The following is a 16,698-nucleotide window of genomic DNA, read 5'->3' on the forward strand; positions in this document are numbered from 1 at the left end:
TAGAAAACATGAAAAGTGTTTAGCATGGTGCCTATGAAATTATTCTGATTATTACAAGAATTCAGTAAATGCTAGCTATCATCATTGTCAAAAGACCCTACTGGCCTGACCTGTGGTGGCACAGTGGGATAAAGCATCGACCTGGAATACTGAGGTTGCTGGTTCGAAACCCTGGGCTTGCCTGGTCAAGGCACATATGGGAGTTGATGCTTCCTTCTCCTCCTCTTTCTCTCTCTCTCTCTCTCTCTCTCCCCTCTCTCTAAAAATCAATAAATAAAATATTTTTAAAAAAGACCCTACTACTAGACTTGAGACTTTTAGAGCTTATCTTTCCAGCTCTGCACACCTAACATCTCTACTTTATTGTCCAACTATGGGATCAGAGTTCCTTGAGAATGGAAGAAAGAAAAAGCTATAAATTTCTGACCAATAAATAAGCAGAGGCCCTGGTCGGTTGGCTCAGTGGTAGAGCGTTGGCCTGGCGTGCAGGAGTCCCAGGTTCAATTCCTGGCCAGGGCACACAGGAGAAGCACCCATCTGCTTCTCCACCCCTTCCCCTCTCCTTCCTCTCTGTCTCTCTCTTCCCCTCCCGCAGCCAAGGCTCCATTGGAGCAAGGTTGGCCCAGGCACTGAGGATGGCTCTGTGGCCTCTGCCTCAGGTGCTAGAATGACTCTGATTGCGCCAGAGCGACGCCCCAAGATGGGCAGAGCATCGCCCCCCTGGTGGACATGCCGGGTGGATCCCGGTCGGGCGCATGTAGGAGTCTGTCTGACTGCCTCCCCGTTTCCAACTTCGGAAAAATACAAAACAAACAAACAAACAAACAAAAATAAGCAGAAACATAGAGACAAGAATAAAGAAGGCCACACACTGAACATCTGGTCATGTAATGTAATGACTCAAGCATAAAAATAGATTTGGACTCTCAACAGCCATGCTTGAAGAGACAAAACAAAGGGGCATGCCTCTAAACCGCTGAGGGAAAACTACAACCAGACAAACCTCAAGTATGGAATAAAGACTTTTTAGGCATTTGAGGCTTCAAAAAATGTGAGATATTCTAAGGAACAGGGTAAATTATAAAACTCTTTTTAAAATTTGTTATTTATTGATTTTAGAGAGAAGGGGGAGAGAAACATTCACTTGTTACTCTTATTTATGCATTCATTGGTTGATTCTTTTTTTTTTTTTTGTATTTTTCTGAAGCTGGAAACGGGGAGGCAGTCAGACAGACTTCCGCATGTGCCTGACAGGGATCCACCCAGCATGCCCACCAGGGGGTGATGCTCTGCCCATCTGGGCATTGCTCTGTTGCAACCAGAGCCATTCTAGCGCCTGAGGCAGAGGCCACAGAGCCATCCTCAGCGCCCGGGCCATCCTTGCTCCAATGGAGCCTTGGCTGCGGGAGGGGAAGAGAGAGACAGAGAGGAAGGAGAGGGGGAGGGGTGGAGAAGCAGATGGGCGCTTCTCCTGTGTGCCTTGGCCGGGAATCAAACCCGGGACTCCTGCACGCCAGGCCGACGCTCTACCACTGAGCCAACTGGGCAGGGTCTCTTTTTTCTTTTTGACAGAGACAGAGAGGACAGATAGGGACAGAAACAGGAGGGGAGAGAGATGAGAAGCACCAATTCTTTGTTGCAGCACCTTAGTTGTTCATTGATTGCTTTCTCTTATGTGCCTTGACAGGGGCTCCAGCTGAGCAAGTGACCCTTTGCTCAAGCCAGCGACCTTGAGCTCAAGCCAGCAACCTTGGGCTTCAAGCCAGTGATCTTTGGGCTCAAGCCAGTGATTTCACGGCTCAAGCTGGTGAGCCGTGCTCAAGCTGGCGACCTCGGGGTTTCAAATCTGGGTGCTCTGCATCTCAGTCTGATGCTCTATCCACTACACCACCACCTGGTCAGGTAATTGATTCTTTTTTAAAATGTTTATTTTATTGACCTAGAGAGAGAGAGGAAGGGAGAGAGAGAGGCACAGGTACATCCATCTGTTCCTGTATGTTCCTTGACTGGGGATCAAACCAGTAATCTTTGTGTTTCTGGCTGATGCTCTAATCAACCGAGCTATTGGGCCAGGCATGGTTGATTCTTTTATGTGCTCTGACCAGGGATCAAACCCACAATTAAATGAGCTACCTGGCTAGGACAAGATCAGGTTAAATTATTTCAGCAAATCTTTAATAGATGTTAAATAGTATTGATCCAGGTGAAGTCACTGAATGTGACAGACTATTTCATACCACAAATACATGCTGAGTGCCTACCATGTGTTGGTTTGACAGTGAATAGAACAGGTAACCCAACAGACACACGTTTATTCCCTTCTGGAACTTGCACCCCAGTGGGGGAGAGATAGATGATAAACAACCACAGAAGGTAAACTGGGAACCAGAGAGTGATGACTGCTACAGAGAAAGAGAAACTAGGGCCTATAACCCCCCTTCCATCATACAGGAACTACAGCAGATAGAAGAACAGACTAAACAAACTAAATAACACCACCTGGACACAATCACATAAATCCAGAATGTTGGACATCTATAAGAAAACAGTCCTGGCCTGATCAGGCAGTTGCACAGTGGATTGAGCATTGACCTGGGACATTGAGGACTCAGGTTCAAAACCCCAAGGTTGCCGGCTCGAGCACAGGCTCACCAGCTTGAGTGTGGGATCATAGACATGACCCATGGTCGCTGGCTTGAGCCCAAAGGTTGTTGGCTTGAAGCCCAAGGTCACTAGCTTGAACAAGGGGTCACTGGCTCAGCTGGAGCCCCCACAGTCAAGGCACATATGAGAAAACAATCAATAAACAACTAAAGTAAGGCAACTCCGAGTTGATGCTTCTCATTTCTCTCCCTTCCTGTCTGTCTCTGTCTCTCTCTCTCTCAAAAAAAATATTTTTAATAATATATAATCAACCAAAAATGTGTGTGTGTGTGTGTGTGTGTGTGTGTGTGTGTGTGTGTAGTGGAGCCCAGAAATCATTCTGGTAGTAATTAGAGGGAAGAGCAATAAGGATGAGTTTGGTCCAGAAATGCAGACCCTGTTAGATTATAAATTTGGCTACATGGGAGAGGAGGGTACAGAAATACTGAAGAAAATAACCTTAAAACCCAACATACATAATTACTATTATAAGATCTGGCTTCTTACTTTTTTTTCTTCACTTCTGTATTTTCTTATCTCTTCCCTTGCTTTTGTTGCTCATTCATCTTTAGGATCCTCTTTCAGAAATTTTCTTTAATTGTTCTAGCCCGCATCTTCTTCCACAACCTTTATTATCTATCATTTATCATGCTATAATTTTCCATTTTTCTCACTATGCATTCTTACTGTGCAAATCAAATCCTTCTAGCCCATACTAAATCCATTTCTCAAACATTTCCCTACAAGCTCCTTGATCACAGCTCTTCTCCAAGAAATATCCAATTGTCCCTTACTTATCAACACATTATTGAATCTTTTCTTTCTCCTCAAAATGTTCCCATTTCCCTCTTCATCACTCTCCCTGTTTCCTTTGGTCCTGGTTCCCTGCCTTCACCACCAATAGCTCTTCATTTCCAGTCTTCTCTTTTTCTTTTATTTAGGCTTAGCTATTCACCTTCCCTCTCTCATATTTACTTTTTCAGGGTCAATATGTTCTGCTTGGCTCTAATGTCTCCTCTTTGACATGCAATACCTCCTTTATCTACTTCTCTTTCCTTCTTTATGTTCAGTTATTCATATGCCTCATTCACCAGTACCTTCCTCTGTAATCTCTTTCTCTTCCATAGAAACGGATTTATCAGTAATATCATTTACGCCATCCGGGACATGCTCCTCCCCTCCCGCCCCTTCCTCAGTCCCCTCTAGGTCTTGATCATTCCTTTCCGCCCTGTTGAAAGGAATCTCCATCTCAGCACCCATAACTTCTATTGCTTTTGCATTAGTAACTTCTATCACTTTTTCAACTTTATCTTTGTTTATGCTACCCATTTCTGAACCCTTTAACTTTCGTCCGGTAGTTTTCAGTTTCTCCCTCCTGGATCCCAGCTTCTCTGCACTTGACTGCTCTTTATCTTCAGTGGATCTCAAATCCTCTTGACTGGTACCCAGCTTCTCTCCCCTGGATCCCCGCTTCTCTCCGCTCGACCTCAGTGTCTCTTCATCTGACTGCAGCTTCTCTGCACTTGAGCTCAGTTTCTCTGCACTCAGCTTCTTTCCATTCGATCTCAGCTTCTCTCCACTCAGCTTCTCTGTACTTGACCTCAGCTTTTCTCCACTTGACCCCAGCTTCTCTCCACTCAGCTTCTCTGTACTTGACCTCAGCTTCTCTCCACTCAGCTTCTCTGTACTTGACCTCAGCTTCTCTCCACTCAGCTTCTCTGTACTTGACCTCAGCTTCTCTCCACTCAGCTTCTCTGTACTTGACCTCAGCTTCTCTCCACTCAGCTTCTCTGTACTTGACCTCAGCTTTTCTCCACTTAACCCCAGCTTCTCTCCACTCAGCTTCTCTGCACTTGACCTCAGCTTCTCTCCGCTCAGCTTCTCTGTACTTGACCTCAGCTTTTCTCCACTTGACCTCAGTTTCTCTGCACTCAGCTTCTCTCCACTTGACCTAGGCTTTTCTGCACTCAGCTTCTCTCCACTTGACCTCAGTCTCTTTGCACTCAGCTTCTCTCCACTCGATCTCAGCTTCTCTCCACCTGTGCTCAGCTCCTTCTCGCTCTGCCCTAGTTTATGTCCCCTGGATCTCACGTCCTCTACACTGGTCCCCAACCCAGTAAAGCTCAATGTCTCTTTAAACCCGGACTCCCTCCTAGACCCTGCTGTAGTTCCTGCACTCTCGGATTCAATCTCTGCTTGCCTTCCCCACATTTCCTTTGGGCTCTCTTTCCCCAAACTTGCTGAAGGCTGTAATGCGCTTGCTACACGGTGCAGTGGCTTCACTTTCAGCCTTTCCTGACTGGGGCCTGACTTCTTTTTCACATTTTCCAGTCCCCAGTGTTCAGACCCAAGCTTCGGATTCCACATCCTAGGCTTTTGCGTGTTTCTCTCCAGAAGCTCCATTCTCTTCCCAATCACGATGAGCCCATTCCAGGGCATCCATATTTTTTCTCGCAGCATCTCTGCCCCTCTGCTTCCCGGCCCCAGTTGGAACCACCCACGGACCTGGGCCTGGCCTTTGATGTCCTTGTCGCGCCCTTTCACCTTCTTGCGCCGCTTACACCGCCGCTCCCTCATGACTCAGAGTGGAAAGCCAACAGGCATTAACCTTGGCCCTGATCCGCACTCCATCATCCCCTCTCCTGCTCCCCATTTTGTCCCCTACCCTTCCCCCTTTCCCCCCGCCCCGCCAGCCCAGCCCACCGCAGCCCACCACCTGGGGCTGAGGGGGCAAACGGGGCTATTGCGCACGCGCAGACCGCGCGATACCGTTGGAAGGCGCGGCGGGGAGCGGCGGCGGGTGAGAGGTAGCGAGGCAGGTGGTGAGGCTGACCTGGCACAAGATCTCTGCGACCCCAGAGCCCCGGTCCCTAGTGCCTACGCTGTCACTCAGTCCCGCTATTCCCCTTAAAAGCTGGGACCTGGACGCAGCATCGACAGGCGTTGCATCCAATGGCTTCGTGCACCATAAACCTGGTACCCAATCAAAAGGCGAGGCTGAGAAAGGATGGGGTGAGAATCTCGCCCAACTCCCGGTGACTCCCTGGCAGGGAGGAAAGAGTGTCTCCATTAGGTGATAGGATCCCCACTTGATCTGTTCCTCCCGGCGACTAACCGGGGACCAGGCGGCGGGAGCGCGCGGGAGGTGGCCAAGCCCGGAATCCTTGTGTGCTGCAGCCAAGAAGGAAAGTGAGGGAGGAGCATCAAGAGGCTGGGGAGGAGAGCAAGGTGAACAAAGGACGCCCCCCCACCCACCTCACTCTCTGATACCCAATCATGCCCAGTCAGGGAGGATGTGCGTGTGTGCGTGCGCATGCGTGAGCAAGAGGGTGGGGGCGTCTTTGTGGCACCCGCAAGGGAACTGGTGAGGATGCCAAGGGAAGCAGGGTTTACTTTTGTCCTTACAGATGGAAAGGGGCCCGTCACTGTTACACCTCACCTCTCCAGGATAGACTCATACAGGCTTGATGGGGAAGAAGAGGAGGAATGTTAGGGATTGGGAAGGGGCTGGAGAACCCTCATCTTTCCCCAAGGGGAATCCTGTTCATCACTAGTGGCTTCATTTGTGTATCTGTGCTCATATAATGATAAGACTATTCGCTCTTCTTTCCTCTTAACTTCATTCAACAAATAGTTATTGAGCACCTTTCTGCCAAGGATGCACTCAAGGTGCATACCTTTGAGGGTTGGAGGCATGTACGTAGGGAGATGTGGCTGAGGGATCAGGATGGAGCAGCTTTCTTCTTCCTCAAGCAGTTACCAAGCCATGCAGGTCAGAGCAGAGGTACTAAGGCCGCAGGAAGGAGACAGTGGACTTGGCGGCCTACTGCACCAATGAGCTAGACTGTGTGTGTTGGTGGTGGTAGGGCAGTTGTACAGAAGAAGAGCCTTCCCTGGGGGAAGTCAGAGAAGCCAAGTGGAGTTTGGACAGGTGAGAGGGGTTGAGAGACAAAGTACGGAATAGAAAATATTTTCAATGTTTATTTATGCTCATACTAGTTTTTTTTTAATAGATTGATTTTACAGAGAGGAGAGAGATAGAAGTATCAACCATAACTGCTTCACTTTAATTGTTCATTGATTGTTTGTCATATGTGCCTTGACCAGGCATGCCCAGGGCTTCGAACTGGCGACCTCAGCATTCCAAGTCAACTTTTAATCCACTGCATCTCCACAGGCCAGGTTGGTTAAACTAGTTAATGTATGTAAAATGCTTCGAGCAGTGCCTGACATATAAAGAGCAAATATAAGTGTTAGCTATTGTATTATTGTTGCTATTGTTGTTATTACTGTTACCATATGAGATGCTATATGCTCTGAACATGTACTGGACTATCAGACTGATAGGTGTATACCCCCAACCTTTGTAGATGCCCAACTCTAAAAGTCCACTATTAGTCCTTGTCCTCTAGAGTAGTGATTTTCGCCTGACCAGGCGGTGGCGCAGTGGATAGAGCGTCGGACTGGGATGCGGAGGACCCAGGTTCGAGACCCCGAGGTTGCCAGCTTGAGCGCGGGCTCATCTGGTTTGAGCGGAAGCCTACCAGCTTGAACCCAAAATCACTGGGTCCAGCAAGGGGTTACTCAGTCTGCTGAGGGCCTGCGGTCAGGGCACATGTGAGAAAGCAATCAATGAACAACTAAGGTGTTGCAATGCACAATGAAAAACTAATGAAGCTTCTCATCTCTCTCTGTCCCTGTCTATCCCTCTCTCTGACTCACTCTCTGTCTCTATAATAAATAAATAAATAAATAAAATTTAGAGTAGTGATTTTCAACCTTTTTTTTCCATGGCACAAACACACACTAATTACTAAGGTCAGTGCCCAATACAACCATTTTCATCTCATGGCACAAATAAATTAGTTACTAAGGGAGAAGAGGTCAGAGCCCCTTTTTCTTTAGTAATTAGTTTATCAGTGCGTGAGAAACAAAGGTTGAAAAATCACTGCAGAGTAAGCATTGACTAAGATTCTCCTTTAAATGCAGAGAAATGAAAATAATAATAAATAAATATGTAAGTAAAAATAGAAGAGAAAATGAAATGATATAAAATACTAATCTAGCCTGACCAGGCGGTGGCACACTGGATAGAGCGTCGGACTGGGATGCCGAGGACCCAGGTTCGAGACCCCGAGGTCGCCAGCTTGAGCACAGGCTCATCTGGTTTGAGCAAAAGCTCACCAGCTTGGACCCAAGGTCGCTGGCTCAAGCAAGGGGTTACTTGGTCTGCTGAAGGCCCGTGGTCAAGGGACATATGAGAAAGCAATCAATGAACAACTAAGGTGTCGCAATGCGCAACGAAAAACTAATGATTGATGCTTCTCATCTCTCCGTTCCTGTCTGTCTGTCCCTGTCTATCCCTCTCTCTGACTCTCTCTCTCTGTAAAAAAATTAAAAAAAAAAAAACTAATCTAACAGAAGGCAAGAAAAAAAAAAAAGGAACAAGAAAAGAGAAAACAGCCTGGCCTGTGGAGGTGCAGTGGATAAAGCGTCAACCTGGATCGCTCGGAGGTCGCTGGTTCGAAACCCTGCACTTGTCTGGTCAGGGCACATGTTAGAGTTGATGCTTCCTGCTCCTACCCCCTTCTCTCTCTCTCTCTCTCTCTCCTCTCTAAAATGAATAATTAGAAAAAAAGAAAACAAAATTCAAGGTGGCAGGTTTTATAGCCTGCTATATCAGTAATCACAATAATTACTAATGGACCAAATACTCCAATTGAAAAATATTATTTTCTAAGTGAGAGGAGGGGAGATAGTGAGGCAGACTCCCGCATGTGCCCGACAGAAATCCACTCAGCAACCCCCATCTGGGGCTGATGCTTGAATCAACCAAGTTGTCCTCAGTGCTTGAGACTGATGCTTGGACATTGAGCTGTCCTCAGCATGCGGGGCCAATGCTTCAACCACTTGAGCCACTGGTTGCAGGAGGAGAATAGGAAGAGAAGGGGGAGAGAGAGGGGAATAGAAGCAGATGGTCACTTCTCTTGTGAGCCCTGACTGGGGATAGAACCTGGGACGTTCATACACCAGACCAACACTCTATTCACTGAGCCAACTGGCCAGGACTTCTTTCTTTTAAAAAATTTTTTATTGATTGATTTTTAGAGAGAGGAAGGGAAAAAGAGAAAGAGCCTGACCAGGTGGTGGCGCAGTGGATAGAGCGTTGGACTGGGATGCGGAGGACCCAGGTTTGAGACCCCAAGGTCGCCAGCTTGAGCATGAGCTCATATGGTTTGAGCAAAGCTCATAGCTTGAGCCCAAGGTCGCTGGCTTGAGCAAGGGGTTACTCGGTCTGCTGAAGGCCCACGGTCAAGGCATATATGAGAAAGCAATCAATGAACAACTAAGGAACCACAACGAAGAATTATGTTTCTCATCTCTCTCTGTTCTGTCTGTCTCTATCTGTCCTTCTCTCTATCTCTCCCACACACCAAAAAAAGCCTTTAAAGAGAGAGAAACGATTAATTGTTCCACTTCTTTTTGCATTTGGTTGATTCTTTGCCCTGACTAGGGATTGAACCTACAACCTTTGTGTACTGGGACAACACCCTAAACCCAGCCAGGGCCAAACATTTTTTTTTTTTTTCCCAAACATTTTTTTATTGGATTTTTTTTTTGTGTGTGTGTGTGTGTGTGTGTGTGACAGAGTTAGAGAGAGGGACAGATAGGGACAGACAGGAAGGGAGAGAGATGAGAAGCATCAATTCTTCGTTGTGGCTCCTTAATTGTTCATTGATTGATTTCTCATATGTGCCTTGACTGGGGAGCTACAGCAGACCGAGTGACCCCTTGCTCAAGCCAGCAATCTTGGGCTCAAGCTAATGCGTCTTGCTCAAACCAGATAAGCCCGCGCTCAAGCTGGCGACCTCGGAGTCTAGAACCTGGGTCCTCCGCATTCCAGTCCAATGCTCCATCCACTGCGCCACCACCTGGTCAGGCCGAATTGGATTTTTTTTAATTAATTAATTAATTTATTTTTACAGGGACAGAGAGGGAGAGTCAGAGAGAGGGATAGATAGGGACAGACAGACAGGAATGGAGAGAGATGAGAAGCATCAATCATTGTTTTTCGTTGCAACACCTTAGTTGTTCATTGATTGCTTTCTCATATGTGCCTTGACCGCGGGCCTTCAGCAGACCGAGTAACCCCTTGCTTGAGCCAGCGACCTTGGGTCCAAGCTGGTGAGCTTTTTGCTCAAGCCAGATGAGTTGTCACACTCAAGCTGACAACTTCAGGGTCTCGAACCTGGGTCCTTCTGCATCCCAATCCGACGCTCTATCCATTGCGCCACTGCCTGGTCAGGCAACGGATTGGATTTTTTTTAAGACAGAGAAAATTTTCTTTTTTTATTTTATATTTTTAAATTTTTATTTATTTATTTTTAAAGAGAGAGAAAGGGAGACAGGCAGGGAAAGAGAGAGGGAGGAAGGAGAAGGATGAGAAGCATCAACTTGTATAGCTGCTTCATTTTAGCTGTTTGTTGATTGCTTCTCATATGTGCTCTGATGGGGCTCCAGCCGAGCTAGTGACCTCTGGCTAAAGCCAGCGAACATGGGATTGTATTGATGATCCCACGCTCCAGCTGGCAAGCTGTCCCCAAGCTAGCGAGCCTGTGCCAAAGCTGACTGCACCCGTGTTCAAGCTGGCAAGCTTGGGGTCTCGAACCTGGGACCCCAGTATCCCAGGTCAACACTCCATCTACTGTGCCACCATCAGTCAGAACCTGATTAGATTTTTATCTTTTCTTTCTTATTTTCTTTTTTTAGTTAGAGATAGACAAAGATAGATAGGAAGAGAGAGATGAGAAGCATCAACTCTGTTGTGGCACCTTGTTGTTCATTGATTGCTTTCTCATATGTGACTTGACCAGAGGACCCCAGCTGAACCAGTGACCCCTTGCTCAAGCAAATGACCTTGCGCTCAAGCCAGCGACCTTAGGCTTCAAGCCAGCAACCTTTGGGCTCAAGCCAGCAACCATGGGGTCATGTCTATGATCCGATGCTCAAGCTGGTGAGCCCGCACTCAAGCTGGTGACCTTGAGGGTTTCAAACCTGTGTCCTCAGTGTCCCAGGCCTATGCTCTCTCCACTGCGCCACTGCCTGATTTGTCTTTTTTTTTTTTTTTTTTCATTTTTCTGAAGCTGGAAACAGGGAGAGACAGTCAGACAGACTCCCACATGCGCCCGACCGGGATCCACCGGCCCGCCTACCAGGGGCGGTGCTCTGCCCCCCAGGGGGCGATGCTCTGCCCATCCTGGGCGTCGCCATATTGTGACCAGAGCCACTCTAGCGCCTGAGGCAGAGGCCACAGAGCCATGCCCAGCGCCCGGGCCATCTCTGCTCCAATGGAGCCTTGGCTGCGGGAGGGGAAGAGAGAGACAGAGAGGAAAGCGCGGCGGAGGGGTGGAGAAGCAAATGGGCGCTTCTCCTGTGTGCCCTGGCCGGGAATTGAACCCGGGTCCTCCGCACGCTAGGCCGACGCTCTACCGCTGAGCCAACCGGCCAGGGCCCTGATTTGTCTTTTAAAGTGAGAGGAGGGGAGATAGACTCCAGCACGCGTCCCTGTGGTTCGAATCAACTAAGCTATCCTCAGCACTGAGGGCCACGCTTGAAACATTCAAACCATGGGCTAAAGGGAAGGGAGAGAGAAATGGGAGAGGAAGGGGAAGAGAAGCAGATGGTTGCTTCTCATGTGTGCCCTGACCAGGGATCAAACCCGAGATGTCTGCACACCAGCCCGACACTCAATCTACTGAACAAACTGGCCAGGGCCCCTGATTGGCTTTTTTAAAAACTCTAGTCTGTTAAAAGAGACATACTTTAAATATAAGGACACAGAAGGACTTGGAAAAAAGGATAGAAAAATATACACCATGAATACCCTAACCAAAAGAAAGCTGGGCCCTGAACAGATGGCAGTTGGTTAAAGCTTTGTCAGGATACGCCAAGGTTGTGGATTCGATCCCCAGTCAGGGCACATACAAGAATCAACCAATGAGGGCATGAATAAGTGGGACAAATCAGTGTTTCCTCTCTCTCTTTCTTTCTCTCTCAAAACAAAGAAAATTAAAATCAAAAGAAAGCTGGTATTGCTGTATTAATTTTGGGCTAAGTAGACTGTAAGACAAGAAGAATTACTAGAAATAAAGAGGAACATTTTATGATGATGAAAGTCAATTCAAGAGGAAGATAAAACTATTCTAAATTTACATGTTCCTAATAGCATAGTTTCCAATTATGCAGTGTAAAAGATTGTAGAATTAAAAGGAAAAAATAGACAAACATATACAGAGAGGTTTAATACAACTCAAGAAGACAAAAGGATTTAGAAAATTTAAAATAACATGATTAATCAACTTGATCTAATTGATTTATGTACAGCTGTATACCTAGCACCTACAGAAAATATATTCTTTTCAAGTGCACATGGCCTGGCCTGCAGTGGCGCAGTGGATAAAGCGTCCACCTGGAATGCTGAAGTCACCAGTTTGAAACCCTGGGCTTGCCTGGTCAAGGCACATATAGGAGTTGATGCTTCCTGCTCCTTCCCTCTTTTCTCTTTTTTCTCTGTCTCCCCCCTGCATCTAAAATGATTTTTTTTAATTTTTATTTTATTTATTCATTTTAGAGAGGAGAGAGAGAGAGAGGAGAGACAGAGAGAGAGAAGGGGGGAGGAGCAGGAAGCATCAACTCCCATATGTGCCTTGACCAGGCAAGCCCAGGGTTTCGAACCGGCAACCTCAGCATTTCCAGGTCGACGCTTTATCCACTGCGCCACGACAGGTCAGGCAATGATTTTTTTTTTAAAGTACACGAAACACTTACCAAAATCCATAATATGTTGGGCTATAAAACAAGTATCATTAACTTTTTATTATTATTAATTTTAGAGAGAAAAGGGAAGGAACAGGAAGCATCAACTCCCATATGTGCCTTGACCAGACAAGTGCAGGGTTTTGAACTGGTGACCTCAGTGTTCCAGGTCGATGCTTTATCCACTGCTCCACCACAGTGGATAAAGTTATCATTAATTTTAAGGCCCTGGCCAGGTACCATGGTTGGTTAGAGCATCCTCCTGATATGCCAAGGTTGCTGGTTTGATGCCTAGTCAGGGCACATACAAAAATCAACCAATGAATTCATATATAACTGGAACAAGTCAATGTCTCTCTCTCTCGATTGGTTCGAGCACGGCCTTGGGAGCTGAGGATAGCTCAGTTGGTCCGAGGGCATCAGAGTCATGCGCTAAAAAGAGCTTGGTTGATTCGACCATCGACTCCAGACAGAGGTTGCTGGTGGATCCCGGTCAGGGTGCATGTGGGAGTCTATCTCCCTTCCTCTCGTTTAAAAGGTTAGTCTGACCAGGCAGTGGCACAGTGGATTGAGCATGGGATTGCGGTGCAGAGGACCCAGGTTTGAAGTTCCAAGGTCTCTGGCTTGAGTGTGGGCTCACCAACTCAAGGCACATATGAGAAAGCAATCAATGATCAACTAAGGAGACTAAGGAGCTGCAACAAAGAGCTGATGCTTCTCATTTCTCTCCCTTCCTGTCTGTCTGTCCCTATCTGTCCCTCTCCATCTCTGTCTCTGTCACAAGAAAAAAAAAAATTAAAGACACAGAATGTGATCTCTGACCAGGTAGAATTAAATAGAAATCAAAACAAAAAGTAGGTTCCAAGATATTTGGAAGTTAAGCAACATGCTTCTAAGTAAATTTATAGGTCAAATAATAAATTATAATGGATATTAGAACAATTTTTAAAGAAATTACTTTGAAAATATGACATATCAAAACTCATGATATGCCTGACCTATGGTGGCTCAGTGGATAGAATGTCAACCTGGAATGCTGAGGTCGCTGGTTCAAAACCCTGGACTTGCCCACTCAAGGCACATATGAGAAGCAATCAACGAACAACTAAGCGAAGCAACTACTATCTTGCTCCCCTCTCTCTCCTTCTCTCCAAAATAAATAAATTAAAAAACAAACAAAAAAACTCATGATATGCAGCTAAAGTAGTTTCCAGAGGGAAACGTGTATCTCCAAATGCATGTTTTATTCTTTTTCTTCTTTTTCCTAGTGAGAAGAGGGGAGATAGACTCCCACGTGCCTGGACCAGGATCTACCCGGCAACCTGTCTGTGGCTGATGCTCTGTCCATCAGGGACCATGTTCACAACAAACTATTTTTAGCACCTGAGGCAAAGGCTCTACAGAACCAATTGAGCCATGGCTGTGGGAGAGAAAGAAAGAGGGAGAGAGAGAAGGGGGTGGGGGTAGAGAAGCAGATGTTCACTCCTCCTGTGTGACCTGACTGGGAATAGAACCCTGCACATCCACACTGGGCCAATGCTCTACCACTGAGCCAACCAGCCAGGGCTAAATAAAACCTTTGAAAGAAAGAGACAGTTGCAATGCATGAAGACTTTATGTAGCCCCTGGCAGCCCCCCCCCCCCCCCCCGCAACCTGGATGTGAACTGGGCCAGAGCACAGGGGTCACCGCTGGGGGTGGGGGGCAGAGCTCTAGCTGGCCTCAAGCAGTTGTCAACTTTGCAAGTGCCATGTGCCTCAGCTAAGTGCTTGAAAAAAGAACAGGGAGGAGCTCCTCGGTGGTTTTGTGAGGAACACTGTGTAGTCTACAGATGAAGCCCTCTTTACCAGCATGTCAGGGCTCAAGGTGACCCCTGGGGCCCTTTCTGGATTCAGGTCCACAGCCAAGATTGCGGCTCAGGCTGGCTGTGGGAGTGAAGCCATTGGTGAGGCCTGGCCCAGAGGGAGACTGTGCCGCCCATTTGTCTGTGGTGCCAGGCACCTGGTTACTTGGTGTAAGTAGGCCTTACCATGCTCACTTATGTGGATGACTGATTTGAGCAGGAGAGGACCTTCCTGCTGGAGTAGCACACCCACGTCTAGGATGCCTACCACCAGGCAGACAGGTCATACACTCCTACAAATATACACAGGGCCGATAGTCGGACTCCCGAGGAGAACAGGAAATGCTCTGTCCGTGGCCACAACCACCAGGGGTGGTGCTTGACATGCAGACCAATGAGCTCTGATGGAGGGCTGTTCCCCCACAGAACTGGCAGACAATTATATCCCTATTTCAGCTGCACTGAGCAGCCCGAGAACACAGCAAGTTAACCAGCTCAAAATGTGAGGACTCCCTCCCACCCTTCCTGCCCTTTCTCTGTGCCTGTAATACTGTGTGCCCAGGAAAGGTCACTCTGTAGAAACCCCGATCTGCTCTATGTGAGAGCGGCAGAAGTGCTTCCTGGGGTTTGGGAGAGAAACGGGAGATTTCGCCTCAAGGGTGGGGTAAGGGCAGAGAGGCTTTCAGCAACCACCGAGGCCCAGCCCTCGCGCCTCCCCACTGCCTCCTCACAGCTTCCTCAAATTGGCCGAGATCTTTGAGACTAAGGGTGATCTGACTGGTGGTGGCGCAGTAGGTAGAGCATGGATCTGGAACGTCCAGGTTTGAGACCCCAAGGTCACTGGTTTGAGTGCAGGGTCACCATCTTCTTCAACACGGGATTATTGACATGACCCCAAGGTTGCTCGCTGACTTGCCCAATTGAGGAGCAATTCAAGATCTAAAGTGAAGCAACAAGCTGATGGCTCTCATCTCGTCTCCCCTCTCAAAATACAAAAAGCTTCAGCCTGACAGCTTGCTTGGCTAGAGCATCATCCAAAAGAGCAGAGGTTACCAGTTCAATCCCTGGTCAGGTTCGGCCTCTTTTCCCCTTCCTCTCTCTAAAATCAATAAAATAAACTTTTTGGGTTTTTTTTAAGGAAGTTTAAAAAAATAAAACAGACTAAGAGTGTGTACTGCCTTCTGTGTTGAATTCCACACAAAGATCTTTTGCAAGGAAGAATCCTGTAAAAGGGTAAAGCACCAGGATAATTCTGGAATTTTCATGTTCATGACTCCCTGGACTTATCCTCCAGTAGTTTAATAAAGAGGTGGAGTGGAGGCAGGGATCCAGCCTCAAGTGTGTCTGGTGATGGAGAGCGGGTGGGAGTTGGGCTTGGCAAGGCATTTACAAGGATGTGCCTGCTAGGGGCCACTGGCAGGCTGCAGCTATGCTGCCAACATCCTGCCCCAGGCCTCTTCTGAACTCTTCTCCAAGAGTCACTGGAGTGTACCAATCTTGCTTCTCTGCTCAAGGACCTTCAGGGACCCTGTTCCTTCCAGAAACTACCGAAGACACACAGCACAAAGTTCTTAGCTTGCACTTAAGGCCTCTTGTGACCTGGCCACTGCTGTCCAAGTGCCCCCACTGAACAGGCTCCCTGAGCACACACCTGGCTTGCACATCTACCTGACCGCCACAATCCAGATCAGGTACCACCTTCTCTGTGAAGCCTTTCCTGGTCTGCTCCCCTAAACATCAGAGTTTGACCTAGAGTGGTTACCAAGTCATGCTGGGTAGAAGCTCCTGCCCCAGTCCCCAACTTGCTGATACATTATGTTTACTTATCTTTTTAGAGGCAGGGAGACAGGAACATCAAGCTGTTCCTCTATGTGCCTTGACCAGAGATTGAACCAGCATGCTGCCTTTCAGTATGACGCTCCACAGAGCTACCTGGCCAGGGCCTATCTACCTTCCTGATTCAGAGGCTGGAGTGGCCTCAGGGCTAGGGGCCAATGGGACTGGAGCCACCAAAAAGAGAATGTAGATAAGGGTGGTGGGCGACAGTGCTCAGTGCCCCTGCTGTGCTGGCAGCTGCAGACTGCTGAGCACCAGCAACTGTACTGCTTGGAATGCTTCGGAACCAGGACAACAGGGCGAGCCCACGGCCCTGGAGCCCCTGCCACTGGTCTGCCTACCCTGCCAGTTTCCCCTTTCTCCAAGAACCTCGTTGAGTTGGCAGTGCTAGAGCTCAACCAAGGTGAACCCTCCAGCCTGAGTCATTTTGCTAATTCCCTACCTCCCACCCCCCTGGGTTCTTTCCAACTGAGTGTGTTGCTGGGAGGGGTGGCAGCCATGAGCAGTCCCAGCTGAGGTTCCGGGCAATGTTTCCCCATCTTAGGCCTGGCCGCTGCCTTA

General features: G+C 47.8%; 1 long non-coding RNA gene across 1 annotated transcript; it reads left to right on the forward strand.

Annotated features, from left to right (window-relative positions):
* The first annotated feature begins 5,468 nt into the window (after positions 1–5,468).
* LOC136320914 (uncharacterized) lies at positions 5,469–14,035 on the forward strand. Its single transcript, XR_010728386.1, has 3 exons — positions 5,469–5,871; positions 6,751–6,825; positions 13,728–14,035. It is a non-coding gene; the product is annotated as an uncharacterized lncRNA (long non-coding RNA).
* Positions 14,036–16,698: the final 2,663 nt, after the last annotated feature.

This window comes from Saccopteryx bilineata, chromosome 1 (genome assembly GCF_036850765.1).
Source record: "Saccopteryx bilineata isolate mSacBil1 chromosome 1, mSacBil1_pri_phased_curated, whole genome shotgun sequence".
Classification (NCBI taxonomy): Eukaryota; Metazoa; Chordata; class Mammalia; order Chiroptera; family Emballonuridae; genus Saccopteryx; species Saccopteryx bilineata.